This window comes from Thunnus albacares, chromosome 21, assembly GCF_914725855.1.
Source record: "Thunnus albacares chromosome 21, fThuAlb1.1, whole genome shotgun sequence".
Lineage (NCBI taxonomy): Eukaryota > Metazoa > Chordata > Actinopteri > Scombriformes > Scombridae > Thunnus > Thunnus albacares.
This window is the reverse complement of record NC_058126.1, coordinates 7,024,505-7,040,383: the sequence shown is the minus strand read 5'-3', so window position 1 is coordinate 7,040,383 and position 15,879 is coordinate 7,024,505. Positions and strand designations below refer to the sequence as shown.

The window sequence follows — 15,879 nt, the reverse complement described above, 5'->3', positions numbered from 1 at the left end:
GATCTCCATGTTTCATATATTGGGGGGACATGACCCCCCACCCCCATGGAAGTCTGGAATTGATCCTATATGAAGAACATAAATGTTTGTACCAAATTTCATGGCAATCCATCCAATAGTTGGACCTCATGGTGGCACTGGAGAAATGGTCAGGGAATCATTACATCACCTGGGCAACACATATGTCTGTACCTACTTTCATGTTAATCCATACAATAGTTAAGATATTTCAGTCTGGACCCAAGTAGTACACTGGACCAACAGACTGTCACTACCACTAGAGCTTTGCCGCTAGCATGGCTAAAAAATATAGGAAATTAAGGCGGTGCAGTTTGAATTTTAAAAATGGGGAAAAATAATAAATAAAACAAATCTATAGAGGAAAAGGAGACTAAAAGTATGAGTAAGCACCATTAAGTGCTTACTTTAATAATTTCTTTTTTCTCCTCTCATCTTTTTCTAAATTATCTGTGAACAGAAGCGTAGTCTGAACTTTACTCATTGCAAATGGGTCTCATTAGTGTAAACTGCAGCGAATTGTGTCTTACAACAGAAAACACTAATACTTTGTATAATATACAATACACTACAAACACACACCGTACAATCGATGTAAAAGTAAGTTTAATCCGTACTCCTCCTTTCAAAAACTTAAGGCATTTTTTTTTTTCCGTGAAAAATAATTAAAACAAAAAAATGTTGAGCTATAAGATTTGCACTGGAACCAAAGTGGTCACAAGAATGAAGGACAGAATCGTTTCTTTCTCCTCTTAAACATGAGAGCATACAGAGTTTTATCTGCTGTGAGGCTATTGCTCTCCAGCCGTGATTGATTGAAGTGCTTCGTGACATTGGAGCACTTTTTTTTTTTTTTTTTTTTAACACTCGGCACAGTGGAAAATGTAGGTTGAGCCTCTCTCCATATTGTGATGTTATATTGTGTTTAGGGATCTTTGTCTCTTTCTGAAGTGTCAGTCATTGTCATCCATGTATTCGAAATGAGAAATTTCCTTGAGCGTTCCACTTCGTCTCCTCTTTAGAGTGTGCTTACTGACTCTGTTCTCCTCCAAGCCGCCTCTATAGTAATTGAGATGAGCCACAAGAGAGAAGAAACTTGGAGCCAAGTCAAAACTTTCATCTTTTATTCACAAGCCGTGGCATGAATGCCATTTCAGGATTCCTTCATCTCCTCAAATCCCCCCCAAAGATTCGTCTTGGAATCTCTACATTCGGACCCAGCATTATATTCTGATAGTCCTATTAATAACAATTCCAATAAAATATAACAGCAGCGAGTCTTTCAGACACAGGTTTTATTATGAGCAATGGGGCAATTTGGCATAGAAGCATGTGGGTGTTCAAAGTAGGCCCATCACTTATCTAAATAGCACAGAGTCATATGCTGAATGTCAAGTTATTAACTATGGCTGTAATACAAATTCAATTCAGAGGCCAGATTAAATTAGCAAAATGCTGAACCGCTTCCTAATCAAAAAAATGGAAAGCTATTTTGAAATGGATTTGTGGTACATCATAGTCATTTTTCATCGAGATGACTCCGAGCAATATGTTTTGCTTCCTGTTTTTCACCAAATGATGCTCGGATTAAATTTGCCAGTTGCCCTATTAAAAGCATTCACAGCGGCCTACTGCACATGTTTTTTCTCACCCGAGTTTCACCGTTGTTTCACCGTTTTGATTCTTGATTATGATTTTTTTTTTTATTTCAGGCCTTTCCTCACTACAGAAGGTAGCAATGAGTCTTACCTGGCTGCTCCAGCTCCATCCAACCTCATCCTAGTAGACAATATGTTGGAATTGCCTCCAGACCTGAGGGACTTTTTTTTTTTTTTTTTTTTTTTCATTTTGTCTCCTCGCTCCTTTCTTGTGATCTGGTGGAATTGAAAAGTCAGTGCTCAATAATGGAATAAATGTCTGTAAAGGGTTGAGGTGGAGAACCGTGTCCTTATCGAGATAACAGCCCAGACACAATATCAGGCTCCGTGTTTGATACTGGATCCTTCGCCAACTGCATATTTGTCACTCCATTGCACGTTTCCTATTATTTTTCATCTTTAAACAAGTCTTGGTACATGTTCAACTATTTCTGTTGTATTTAATGTTAATTACTTTGTCACATAAGTTTGCACAGACAAAAAAAAAAAAAATCTATCCTGTATTAGTTAACTAATCATCTAAAATATAACCAATTAAGCTAAAAAAATTAATTAAAAAAAGTGCAATAATTCATGTTTAGCTCTGATTAAACTCCAACACAAAGACATAAAGGAAGTTCACATGTTTGTATCGATCAAATGTTATCTCATCCTCATCAAAAGTCTGAAAGGCTTTGGACAGCATTTGATGCACAGTCGACACATTTAATTACCTCTTTTGTTTATTCCTCAACGTAATTCAATACACAAACACATAACCCGACTAGAAAATCAATCCAGCGAATTCATTTTGTTGCTTTAGCTTTCATGATTGGAACGCAACTAATCACATGGTCTGTTGAGTCTGTGAATCACAGAATCTAAGAAAATTAAATCAAAGTAGGACTTGATGCCTTTTTTTCTGTGTTGCGGCAACAGTAACCGGCAGTGTGGAGTAAAACATCTGACGTCAAGGTGAAAAATGCTCAGCCAGCACCTGAGCCAGGTTTCACAATGGACCAGATGGACCTGCTGAGTTTTTACACATGATTTCCTGAAATGTCTCTCAGATATTGCTGATCTTACAGTAGGTTTTATAACTGAATATAAACTCTACAATCGTGCCCTGGGCTTTTGTGTATCTCAACTGAGTAGAGAGTCGAGATTTTACTGGAGGCTTTTATTTCAAATTTTCTGTTTTCTGTTTATTTGGTCATATTTTAGTAAGAGACCTGCCACTTTTTGTGCCAGATTTGTTCCTGTTAGCAGTTGCTGTTGCTGCTTTTGTTTTTAATGCATACTCAACCCTTTTTTTCCCCTTAATTTGTTTCACATTAATAGCCTTTGAGTGGTTAAGAGTGCATCATTTCTTCAATTTACAAGAAGACTTTTATTGTAAAACATCTGCTGGAAGCGTTGAGTTTCTTCAACAGTAACTTAAAACAAGAAAATGCAAAGTTGAATGATCTTAATTAATTAATCAGTGCATAATAAAAACAATTCTGTAGTGTAAAGTAGGCTAAATTTAATGCTATTTTAGTGCTACTGTTTCATTCATTTATTTTATTCTTATTGTGAAATGCCTTGAAATTGGACCAGCTTTTAGGGCTCTAAAGGCAAAAGAGTGTATATCACTTTCAATGGCTACACTTGAAGGTGGGGCCATTCCCTGACTGCATCACACCGCCTTCCTGATTTCCTCTCCTTGAGTTCTCTTTCTTTTGCATATCTTTGTAGTTCTGACACAGTGAATCATTCAGATTGTAGTGTAGTTGTGTGAAGAATGAAAAAAGGCAGCAGAGAAGTTCAAAACCTGCCTTCTCTTTCACCTCTGCACACCTGACATTGCTGTGTGAAGTGGGTGTGATTGTCAGACTGTCTGTTTCAGAGAATTGCAAAAATTGACTGAAAAAGCCCTGATTCTGACAACAGAGAGGGGATTTTGGATAGGTAGCTATGCACCGATCGGCATCAGTGCTGATACTGAGCCATCATGTGATGGCTATTGCCAGATCTTTGTATTTGAACAGTTTATGTGTCTCTGCTATCAGCTAAATTCATTCAATCAACTTTTGGTGCCACAGAAATCCCTGGCCTTATGTTAACTTAGATAAAAGTGATTCCCATGACTTCCCAGTTAGGAGGAGGCAGGTTGGGTGGATGGCTAGATAAATAGAATTCCCATCTCCAACCACAAGAGTCACATTTCCAACCCTGAGTCAAGACAGTTTTTAAAAAAGTCTAACTATTATTGTTGTGGTGTTTACTGTTGACCATGAAGGTTGCCTAACTTCAAGGAAGTACTGTAACTGTAACACACACCACAATCAAATGATCATTTTAACCCAAACCATGATATTTCTCTAACCCAAACCAAGTGCCTAAACCTAACCAGACATTAACCACAGCGCTGTCACACCATAAAATTATTTTCGCTCCTAACATGGTGCAAAGATACTCGTGTACTTTTCACGCCTACACGAGGCAAATGTGACACTGACATGGTGGACCAGTGTGTGTTTTACACGGTTTGGCAGACACCTGATTGCAATAGCAGCCAGTTTGTTGTTCCCTCTCTTTTCTAGACCAAATAAAGTCACCTTCGAAAGTTTGCAGCGTGGGACCAATATTGACCAAGCAAATTAAACTTGATAGAAAACTTCCAGAACTTTCTTATCACAAAAGTTTGTTCTGCCCGGAGTTAAACCATTCAATCATTTTCAGTCCCGGGCCAGTGCCACTGTTGTAGTCGTTCACTGTTTCTCATTTACTAGCCGCTGCCCTGACCAGTGTTGGCCTAGTGTACAACTGGTCGTTCCACTTTGGCACTTTGGCTCACCACGCTGTAGCTGTAAACGCTACATAAATTTAGATTGGTCCTGGGCAAGACGCAGGACCAATCTTCCAGAGAGGTGGGGGTGATTTACGAGGTGAAATTCGTGGCACGTATATACCACCGCTTTATTACAGCCCATCACAGGACTGATTAAATTGATCTGCAGATTGGTGGACAGCGACAGAGACCTCATTCAACTGGGGACCTGCAGAATCACCAACTCTAGTATAAGCCACACAGAAAACATGTTCAATATCCAATAACTTACACTGTAACAATTTTTATACATGTAGTTTTTTTATGTTACAGGCATTTCTGCCGTTTATTTTATCAGCACAGACATTTTTGTTGCATGTCTGTTATTCCGTTTCCCTCGCTTTCCCTTCCTCTGTCTGTCTGTCTCTTTGCCCACCTGCCAACTCCAAGCACACACACACACACACACACAAACCTTTGCCTTACAAAACCTGTGATGGAGATGTAAAGAACGCTTCTTGGCTGTGTTTACTGGCAGATGCCTCTCCCATAGCCAACCTGACAGATTACGCTTAAACCTCCAATTTAGTTCAGGTGCTGAACCCGCCAAAAAAGAAAACAAAAAAAAAAAAAAACAACCACCCAGCCTCTTGTGAGGAAGAGCTTAGCAAGGAGGGGAGCAAGGTAAGGATAAGGCTGAGAATGAATCAGGGGAGAGAGATAGAGAGAGAGAGAGAGAGAGAGTAGCCAAACACAGACTGTCTGCAGCTACTACAAGTGAGAGTTGGAGAAGATGACTTGTCTTGGAGAGTCAAAGACTGATAAACCCTAAAAGGGAGCCGAGTCAATGAGAAAGATCGAGAGGCTGCGAAAAGTCAAAGAGGGATAGGCAGAGCGTTGGGGAGTGAAGAGGGGAGTAGGGGGGGGGAGAGAGAAAGCCAGAGCGAGTGAAGCTGGGGAGCACACATTTCTAAAGAACCCATCCTGGCGAATGGATCACCGCGCATCAGACCGAAACCTTGTCGCTATGTGATTGATTGGCTAACGTGGAAGTGGGCTCGGAGTGTACTAGTCAGATGATGGGGGGGGCTTCACTAATCCTCCCACTTTAGGTGAAGACTCCCACTCGTTCTGCACTTGTCCAGAGGACTTTTCACGTATTGAGGGAAAAGGAGAGAAGAAGAGTATTTGAGGAGCTTTCGCTGTCACTTCAGCCATGTCAATGCTAATTGCCACCCATCAGATCGATACCACCACCTCCAAAATGGTAAGGATGAAGCTGTACTCACTATAGTTTGCATATTGAAGAACTGTTGAAGCGGATCTTTGGCTGTGACTGGAGCTTAGCGCTTGTGAGCCATGTCTCCTCTTAATTAGTGCTGTTAAGCCCATGTGGTTTGCATGATACTAATTTACTCTTAACAAGCTATGCATCCCTGCTCTTCTGTCATATTTTTGCTGAATTGTTTTGTCAGTTTACTTCATAAAAGACATTTCTAAGTATTCTCTGGCATGACTCTCATTAATTGCAATCTGCAATCTTAAGTGTGTATTTGGATCATCCTGTCAGCTTGCATGAGTAGCCAGACTGGACTGTGAGCGTTATATTGTCCTGGAAAATGACAGAGGGGCTGCTTTGTTGATGGGCTAGCGCTGCCCCCGGGGCTCTCCTTCATAACTCACTCACCGTCTCTCAAGGCTCCTGGGCTAAGGTGCGAGTTAAATCAGACTCTCCACCTGTCTCGTTAAATCTGCCTCCCTCCGCTTGTGATTTTCTCCTCTTTATTTGCTTATTCGACCCCCTCATTTGAACCCTTGGAAATCCATCAAAGTTTTGTCACATCAGCAGTTCTGATATAATGTTGCTTGGGCCAAAAGTGACTGTTTTATTGCTTTCATTTACTTGTTTGGGGGTGAAATGTAACACACTACTGCAACACACTTGTCAAGTGGCCTTGGCTGCAGTGACTTGTTTTTGGACTTACATGAGTTTCAGATAACAGAGAATGTATGAGTATAATGACAAAGTTTTTCACTACAAACCTGGAGTTTCAGGGTTGTGAAGTGGTTCACTACACTCCGCAAAAAGAAATTCAACAGTTTGATCCCTTTACAAACTAAATGCCTAGAGGCACTGTGTATTAAAATGTGACTCCAATGCATTTAAGACATCAGTGCATCAAAGCGAAGTAGCTATATTAACATGTGCTGCACTCAGAAAATACATTTGCATTTTTAAACCTTAATAAAGTCACCTCTTGGTGCCGTTTGTTGAACTGTTCTTCAAGTGTAGTCTGTAATGAGCTAGAACAACATTTCAGGTGATAGGAGCCGGCACTGTGGGAGCACTAAAGAGACAGTTTACTGTCACATCATATCATATTGGCCATATCATGTCGGTTCACATCAGCCGAAACACTAATAGCTACATTTTTAGATGAGTCACAGGAAAGAAAATGTGAAGAAGGTGCTTTTGTCAGAACAACTGTAAAAGTTATGTAGTTTTTGTAAAATCGTTGGAGGCTACAAACCAACAACAGACTGTGGTTTGATAAAAATAATACAGGAATATATTAATGTTGGAGGTGGTCTCCCACTGGTCTGGTTGCACTTGTCCTGACTGCCTGATGATACCGGTAAAGTCACTTTAAATTGAATCTTCACATTGTAATTTATGCATTTCATACTTTATTTTTACCTTTACGTTTTTTACCTTTTTACCTTTAAATAAACCAAGTTACACTTCACTATCTGGTGCATTTTCCTTGTCTTGCAATGGCCCTCCAGCCTTATACAACAAACAACAATTGCATCTTTGCTGTAGACCTCATGCCTCGTGACAAGTTACAGATTTTAGCTTTAATGTTGAGAACATGAGCTTGTTTGTTTGTTCATTTTGGCAATAAAATCCCTTTTAATCAGCATATTATGTAAACAGGACTGTTATGGGGAATTGTCACATCATGGAAAGAAGATAATTGAACTTTTGCATTATTAACATGGTAATAGGTAAATTATGTTAAGTTTGTCCATCAGCTGAATGTAAAACCATAAAATTTAAATATCAGCTTTTTAAAATAGGACCCAATTTCACTTAACTCATTTCTTTCCGTCACCTTCTTTCCCTTGTTTTAACTTGGTGCCTCTCACCATACTGTTCTTGTCATCTAAGCCATTGCTTACTGGCTTGGCTTGAACCTCAGTCTATAAATAACTATAGCTACTATCTTAACTCAGATATCAACAACAGGCAGGTTATAAAAGAACAATGTACATTTTACAGTGGGCAACGTGGCTACTACTGGTCAAAAACATTTTTTTTTTTTGCTTCATTGACATTTTGTGATATCATAAACTAAAAAATAATGGACGTAGGCACCGGGATGTGACCCACTAGTTTGTGGACTCCTGTGTTGAAGCCTCGAGTTTGCATTTTGATCATCGCTATCTTGGATTTTTGGAGCCAGAAGTGACCATATTTGGACAAGAGGGTGGAGCTGACCCTAACACTAGCTGTTAGCTTAGTTACCATGGTGCATTTACATTCCATGGTCAACTGTGATAATGCTAATGCTAATTTTTGGTAGCGAAAAACAGGCTTAAAACCATTAAAATACATTACATTACCATTGCAAAATGTACCTACCAAAAAAAAAGACTTTTTTAGGCCACCAAAATGTTAGAGTTAACTTTCATGAACGGAAAACACACTGAAATAGAGACAGCTACGGCTACACCTATACTCTGTGAATCTGGAGTTACGCCATTGTTACGTTACCTAACCAAAGTTGCTACCTCGTAGCCGTAGTAGCAACCTGCCTTTGACAGCACCTACCTGTCACTCAAAGCGGACGTGCCCTTAATTATGTATAACTTTAAGCCTTAATAAAATTTAAACAGGTGAGTTATATAACAATCCACCCCCTGTACAGTTGTCATGAAAGGGGAAATTAGCTATAGAGACCAAAACTGTTTTATTTTGTGTTTTTTTACTATTTCTGTGTAAAGTTGGGCATTTTAATATGGAGGTCTATGAGGATGGACTTGCTTTTGGAGCCAGCCTCATGTGGACATTTGAGGAACTACAGTTTTTGGCCTCATTTTTCAACCCTGGAGGTTGCATCTTGGATAATACATGGTCAGTATTTTATCATTTGAAGGAAAAAAAAAAATCTTGCCTGTGAGCTTCATGCTTTATATCTTTACTGGTCTCAACCCTTCCAGCTTTTCTTTCTGTCTTTCAGCTTGAATCCATCTGTATCTGTACATACTGTTTCATTAAGCAGTCACCACCAATGCACTTTAACAATGATGTACTGGATCCAGTGGTCTCCTCCCTCGTGTCCCGGAGCCCAGGGTCAGGCCTTTCATGCTTGCAGATCACATGGTTTCCAGTCCAGTAGCTGCAGCCAGGCCTTTCTGGGGTTTTTGATGTGGCAGATTTAATACAAAGCTCCCACAGTTCCCTTCATACCTCCCCAGGCAGACAGCACACATCACTACTCTATGTTAAGATGTCTCATTTCCCAGCTAATGTGTCTAATTCCAATCACTCTGTTACATTAAAATGGTTTCCACCTCATGAACTATTATCCCTGATGTCAATTCCTCACTTTAAACACTAGTAGTGCTTTACTTGCTAAGTAAGGAATGGAGAGTGAGTGTGTAGAGGGGTGTAGGAATGTATTTTAAGGGCATTTTGACACAAATGTTATCGGAAAAACACTTGAATTGGTTTATGTTACAAATTCTACTCAGGTTTCATCCCAGCGTGAAGAAATATCTGTGTGCTATGTGGCAGATTACTTCTGTAAAAATGGGGGATATATTATAGAAAAAAAAAGCTAGATTCAATATTGATTCTTTTTGAAATGACAGATGATTGACTGCAACACACAGCAAAGGCTGAAATATGAATAAGTGATTTTCTCTGTGGACATTTGTCTTTGGCGCAACTCCTCTATGACATTTAAGTCCTACTTTTCTTCAAATAAATCAATAATTACTTTAAATCCACAGTTTTCCATTTTTTTTTCGTCATTCACACAACCTTTTCACTTTTCAAGCCAGAATACCAAACCAAAAAAAAAAAAGGTGAGTGGAGAAATGACTAATGTGGGATAGAATGTATTGATTCTTGTTTTTTGTGCTAATTAAAACCCTGGCTAACGCGTTCTGGCCAGTTCACTTGGCCTTGAGTCAAAATTGTGACTGAAATCCTCTAGTAAAACAAATTAAAAAGCCATCAGATAATGACAGCAGGTTCTTGTAATAACAACGCATTTTCACAGTCATGGGTTTGAAGTTTGTGTGTGTACTGTACATGAGTGGGAAGTTTAAATGCCAACAGTCCAGGTGAGGCAAGTTTTTTCCTCTTTAAATTCTGTCCTTTTATTCCTAGGGATTTATTAATTTCCTGTCCTCTCTGCTCTTCCTTCACCTTTTTTTTTTCCTCCACCCCGACCTTGCCTTCTGTAAACCTCTCACAGTTATAATTTGAGGACATCTGGTGGTACAAATAAACAGAGGGCTCGGGGTGTGTGTCGTGCTGCAGTCAGCAGTGCTTGCAGCAAAACACAATTTAGAAGATTGAGTAATAAGTGAAGGAGCCGCAGCCAGACACCTGAATTCTTACTGGTTTTTTTTAATGCTTCTCACCTGGTCCCGATAACTCTTCTTCTCTTCTTATAAAGTGGTTGGTATAGTAGAAACTCCTTAACAAACAGCAGCAAACTCATACTGCACAGCCTAACATTCTGCAACCCTGCAAAACTTTATTTAAAATTCTAGTTAAGCACTTAAATGTTCCAAAGACATCAAATATAGTGGACCGAGTTTTGGTGAAAGGTGTATAAACAACAGTCGAAGGCCATGCTAGCACAACAGTGGCACAACAGTGCCTTGAGCTAAGGGCTAATTTCAGCATGCTAATATCCTTGCAGTGACAATGCTTAAATGTTGATAGTTAGCAAGAATAATATTTACCATGTTCATCATTGTAGTTTAACATGTTGGTATGCATTTGCTAATTACAGTAGCACTAAACACAAAGTACAGCGGTGACTGATGGGAATTTGATTAGTATTCAATCATAAACTAAAGTATTGGGCAAATTGGAATTTTTATCCAATGATGGCGCCAAATAAGAGGTGAAGGGATCGACAAATTTATTATTCTGAGGGGGATATGAATATCAAATTGTATTGTGATGCCTCCAATAGTTGGTGAGACATTTCACTCAAAACCACATATGTCAACCTCATGGTGGTACTGGAGAAAAAAAATCAGCCAAAATCATTGGTATACATCATCTTAAAACCATAAATGTCTTTATGAAATTTTGTGACAATCCATCAGGTATAGTTGACGTTGAGATATTTCACTGGATAAGAGAAAACCTTGACCTGCTACAGGCACAAGAGGAAAAGTCAGACAATTACTAGACAAGTACAAGTCAGCCTCTTCAATAAATGTCATAGCAATTTCATAGCAATCCATCCAACAGTTGTTGAGATAGTTCAGTCTGGACCAAAATAGTGCACTAATTGACCAAACATCAGACCAATATTGCCATCCTTAGAGGTACTAGCATGGTTTGAAAAATATGTCTTGAATATTGCACTCATATACTTTCAAAGAAGGAACTGGAACAAGCTTATACAGAATATATGTCAAACCATGTAAATAAGTTGATTTTAACACTGTTAAGATAAAGAAAACGAGACGCTGAATGTTAAGTTTAAAAAAATATGCAGTTTTATGTTAATTACACACATTGTGTAGAATAACGGTGTGATTCATGGCATTTGCTTTAAAAAGCAGTAACAGATTCAACACCCAGGCTATTTATCAACCTTGCACAGTAGCAACTCACCTCAGGATTTCACTTGCTTTTTCAGTCCACGCTACTGGATTTGTTGGGTTATTGCTGAGCCACCAGAATGACAAATCAACCCACAGCAAACAGACTTTTTCTACTTGGACCACCATCTCCACCATACGTGAAATTATTCTGCTGTCCCTGTCTGGGAAATGGGATCCAAGTCAACAGAGAAGCATGAGATAACTGAAATGCATTTTTTTTCCCTCCCCAGTTCTCTCCCAGCCTTGTATCTGCAAATTACCTTTGTGCCTCTTACACTTTATATGTGCTCGATGTTTCACCCACCGTTACAGCTCACGCCCGCTCACAACTCCTGGCTCTTTTCTGTTTCTCCCCTTCAACCCTCCTCCTTGCTCATTCTGTCCCTCTAAATTTCCAGGGGACTTTATCTCACCCATTTCAAATAGGATTGGGACTCAATTTGCCATGCTTCATGTCACTTTGCTGGAGAATTCCACAGTCGATATGGACACATCATAAAACTGCAGAATGAGCAAAATATGGTTTGTCAAAACTTTCCCCCACCTCTTACTATTTGTCATTTCTAAGATTTGTTTCTCCTTCATAACGCTTTGATTCGTCATGAGAGATTGGCACCGTGGCATTGGACAGATGGAGGTGTCGATCAAAAAATAGGTGCCGTCGTCAGATTGGTGTTGAGGCGAGTAGGTGGTTTCACAGCAGCAAGTGACAGCACCTATTAATTTGGCCATTTAATTTTAAGTCCAACAGCGTCAGGCTCCAGCACCTTCAATCTCCCCCTGTCATTCAAAACAAGCCTCTAGCCAGCGGCCACAAACACACGCACACACTCTCACACAAGCAAAAAGCTTTTAATCTAAAGCTGAAACTTAGCCTGGTCCTTTCCGAAGAATGCAAGAAGCCTTTAAATCAATCAGACTTATATTCTACCACATTTTAAATTGCAGCAGCGACATCTGGGCGACACTTAGGGACAGATGTAAGGGTGTGTAAAACGACTGCAGTTGCAAATTGGGTTCTCTTGTCATAAAGTAGGGGTCCAACAGACCCAAATATCTCGGGTAATGGCCAAATTGATCCTCCCTCTGAGAAGCTCGGGTATGAAGGTGGAGGTTTATGACAGTATTCTCAGTGAGAAATGGACTGCAACAGAGAAATGTGACACCACAGTATAAATTCATGAGTTCTTGCTCTCCCTCTCTCTCTCCTGAAAGTCCAAAACTTTTCCCTTGCTGCAAACGCCCACTCCCATCACAGCTTCAATAGTAGGATTTTCTTTGCTTCTGACAAGGTCAAACTTCTCTTTTTACCTCACATATACGTATATCTTTCAGGTTTATCAGGTGAATTAATTGCACAAGTCTCCAGTGTGCACATGCAGTCAGAGAAGCAACACCATATGACTTCCCTCAAAGTCACCATATGACTTCCCTTTTAGTTTTTTTAGTTTTTTATTAATTTTTTATTCAATTTAAACAGCCTGTTTAACAAAATTACTAACAATACTTATTTATATCTAATGGTGCAAATAGTTTTGGTTGAATTTGGCCAGATATTGTTTTCAATGGAACTACCTGACACTGATAAATACATTTCTGTGTATTTTTGAGATGTAATTTTTCAACGCTGTGAGCATAAAAAATGGAATTCCATTTCCCTCCATTGTGTTGAGGTCGAACCAGAAATCCGAGACAGTAAAACCAAAACTATCTGCATGGCAAGAGCAAAACCCTTAACAAGTAGCAACCTGCAGGTGAATTTATCATCTGTCATGCTGTGCAGTGGATTTTTGGGTTTGTGTAAACACCATATGGCTGCGAAAAGTCGGGACAAGTGGTTCTAAATATTGTATATGAAAGTGTCTGACTGTAGGACAAGATTATTTTTCCCCAACTTTAACCTACATAGAGTGTAATAATAGGAAGAAACTGCAAAAAAAAAAAATGCTCAGGGAAAAAAATACATTGTTTTGTTTTAATATGGGTGAAACAGCCCTTTAAATCTGTTTAAAATTTTAGCATTTTTTTTATTGTTCATAACCTTTATTTAATCTCAAGAGTCAAGTTAACAATAGCACAATAAATAACAGTAAGATAGCAATGCATACACACACAAACATGTAAATAGTTGATAAAAGACACCAATCAATTAAAACAAGTACAACTTGAAATACAGTGATTCAGGATCATGGTTTCAAATCGCCCAGTAGATACATGTGTATCAAGCCTCAGGGTGTGCTGAAATTTATTCCAGGTGCTTGAGGCACAAGAATTAAAAGCTAACTTTCCCCATTTCAGAATAGACACGTGAAACCTTGAGCATAAGCTGATCATTAGAACGTGTATGATAAGCACCGAGGTTCCAGTCCAGCAGTAATGTAATGTAGGGTGGTAGTTTCCCAAGAAGTACCTCACAGATACACAGATATGCTACCTAGTATCAAGATAGATATCAGATAGTGATCATCTTGTTTAATTCATGTTACTTAATGCATGTCAGGATGATTGATCACCTCCTTATGACCCACATGATTTGCTTTCTGGCAGCCCCGCACTAAAAAATGTATTGGCAATGACACAGCTTTTTGGAGATACTTTGACCTGACAACTCCCTCTGCAACCTTGCTGTGGCAGCTGCTTCTACGCTACCTTCATTTTTATGATGGAGGAAAGGATTTAGAGACTGGAGCCCTCCAGAGTAGTTCCAGTCCGGGGAGAGACATGCGGTTTGATAAGCACAGCTCTCGCACAGTGGCATGAAATGAGAAACTATCCATCATAAATCATGTTGGTCGGCTGACAGAATGGGATGCGCCGGTAAATGTGAAGTTTATTACATGAAAGCATATTTGCCTAAATGTTTAGGGGGGGTTTCCCTCACAAGCAAAACAATAAGAACTTATTCTGAAATAAATACACATAAATTACGCTATCCACTAGATGCCAGTGTTGATTCTGTTTCAGAGAATTTCATGTCCACTGTTTCCACATTAGCCGTATTGAAGATCTGTGTATGGAGTTGTACAGTAGTTTGTGTGTTTGTGGTGTTTGATGTTTGGCTTTGGCCTGAAACGGCTTTGATATGAATGAAATATATTTGTGCATAACAGGGGAAATAAGGTAAAATACAGACACAGTTCCCTTTCACTGGCTTCCAGGAATCCCCTACAGCGGCCCATTGAGAGAAAGTTGCATCATGCATGATTACATTCAATGATAATTGCGAGTCAAATAAAACATTAGTGAAGCTAAGTAAAAATTATCAAGAGCAAATTTAACTAAAAACTTTTCAGACGTTTTCAGTAAACTGACTTTTTTCTCCTCTTTCATCCTCTGGAAGTTTGTAATGTTCCACATGAGCGATATCAGGCAATCCTTTCCAGCAGACAGAAGCTTCTGCCTGGGATTAAACCACACAGCTCTGCCCTCTGCTGCCCAGCTGCAGGGCTGATCTGTTGCGGATTCCACACAGTCTGTCGTATTTAACTCTTCATCTAACTATAAGGGAGCCTCCATAAAATATCATATTTAATGTTTTCTATTCTATCTTAATCACTATGATGGGACAGTCTAATAAGGGTGAAAATGCAAGACAGACCTCACAGCAGGCCGGGGAAATGGGTTGCCTTTCTTTTTTTTTCTTTTTTTAACCAAATAAATAATCAAGTTGAGGATGTTCCACATATTCAGTCCACCTTAAATTGTACCACATCAGTCCCCTCAGGATTTCCTGCAGTTTGACAAATCTTGCTACCCAGCCTTTTTTTTCTTCTTAATCACATCACTACAGTGCCTGAAAATTGAATTGCATTTCTGGGTGCTGTGCCAGAGTCTAAGATGAATATGATGTGCAGAAACACACATGGAAGAGTTTTTTTTTTTTTCTTTATAAAACCTTTCCTGAAAATCAATGGTAAAATGTTTTGCAGAGCCACGGCAGAGCAAGGAGTCTGTACTATCTGTATATGTGGGTTTGCAGCTGAGTAATCAAGTTATGCAGTGGTGGGGTGTGCTTTAATCTTTTTAGGAAGTCATCTTAATTGAAAGGTAAATCTGAACAGATGTGAGTTGTTTTCTGTTGAGCTGTTGGTAGGCTGTGAATATATAGGAGGAGGATGTTTGCATTTCATGAGGCTTTAAGCTTATCCTCAGAGTAGTTGCACCTGTTCCTGGAAACTTGTCTGTTATGTGGGCTGTGATGAGTGGATGAGTTATTCTGTGTTTTTTTTTTTACCTCTGTGAGGCTAAAATCCCAGCATGCTCAGCTCGTTAGGTACACAGAGGGAGGTGCTCTGTATCTTGTGAGGTTACACAAGATCAGATTATAGATTTGGGATCTGTTGTGTGGAAAATTACTTTTCCCTTTGCTGGATTACAAATAAAGCCGAGTGACGTAATATGAGTTCCTAGGTCAGTCATCAGTTTGATTGTCTTTTTGTGTTTTATTTTGTTGCTCACGGACATACAGTGTTTAGTGAAAGAGGACGGATTCAGATCCTTAACTAAAGTACTGCTATGTAAAAATACTTAATTATAAGTAAAAATCAT

The 15,879-nt window shown here is 39.2% G+C and overlaps 1 protein-coding gene and 1 long non-coding RNA gene across 5 annotated transcripts in view; both read left to right on the top strand.

Annotated features, from left to right (window-relative positions):
* LOC122972910 (dipeptidyl aminopeptidase-like protein 6) overlaps window positions 1-15,879 on the top strand; it is a 199,548-nt gene that overhangs the window by 42,874 nt on the left and 140,795 nt on the right. The gene's annotated exons all lie outside the window — the stretch shown is intronic.
* On the top strand, window positions 8,478-9,479 carry LOC122972916. Its single transcript, XR_006399874.1, has 2 exons — window positions 8,478-8,605; window positions 8,712-9,479. It is a non-coding gene; the product is annotated as an uncharacterized LOC122972916 (long non-coding RNA).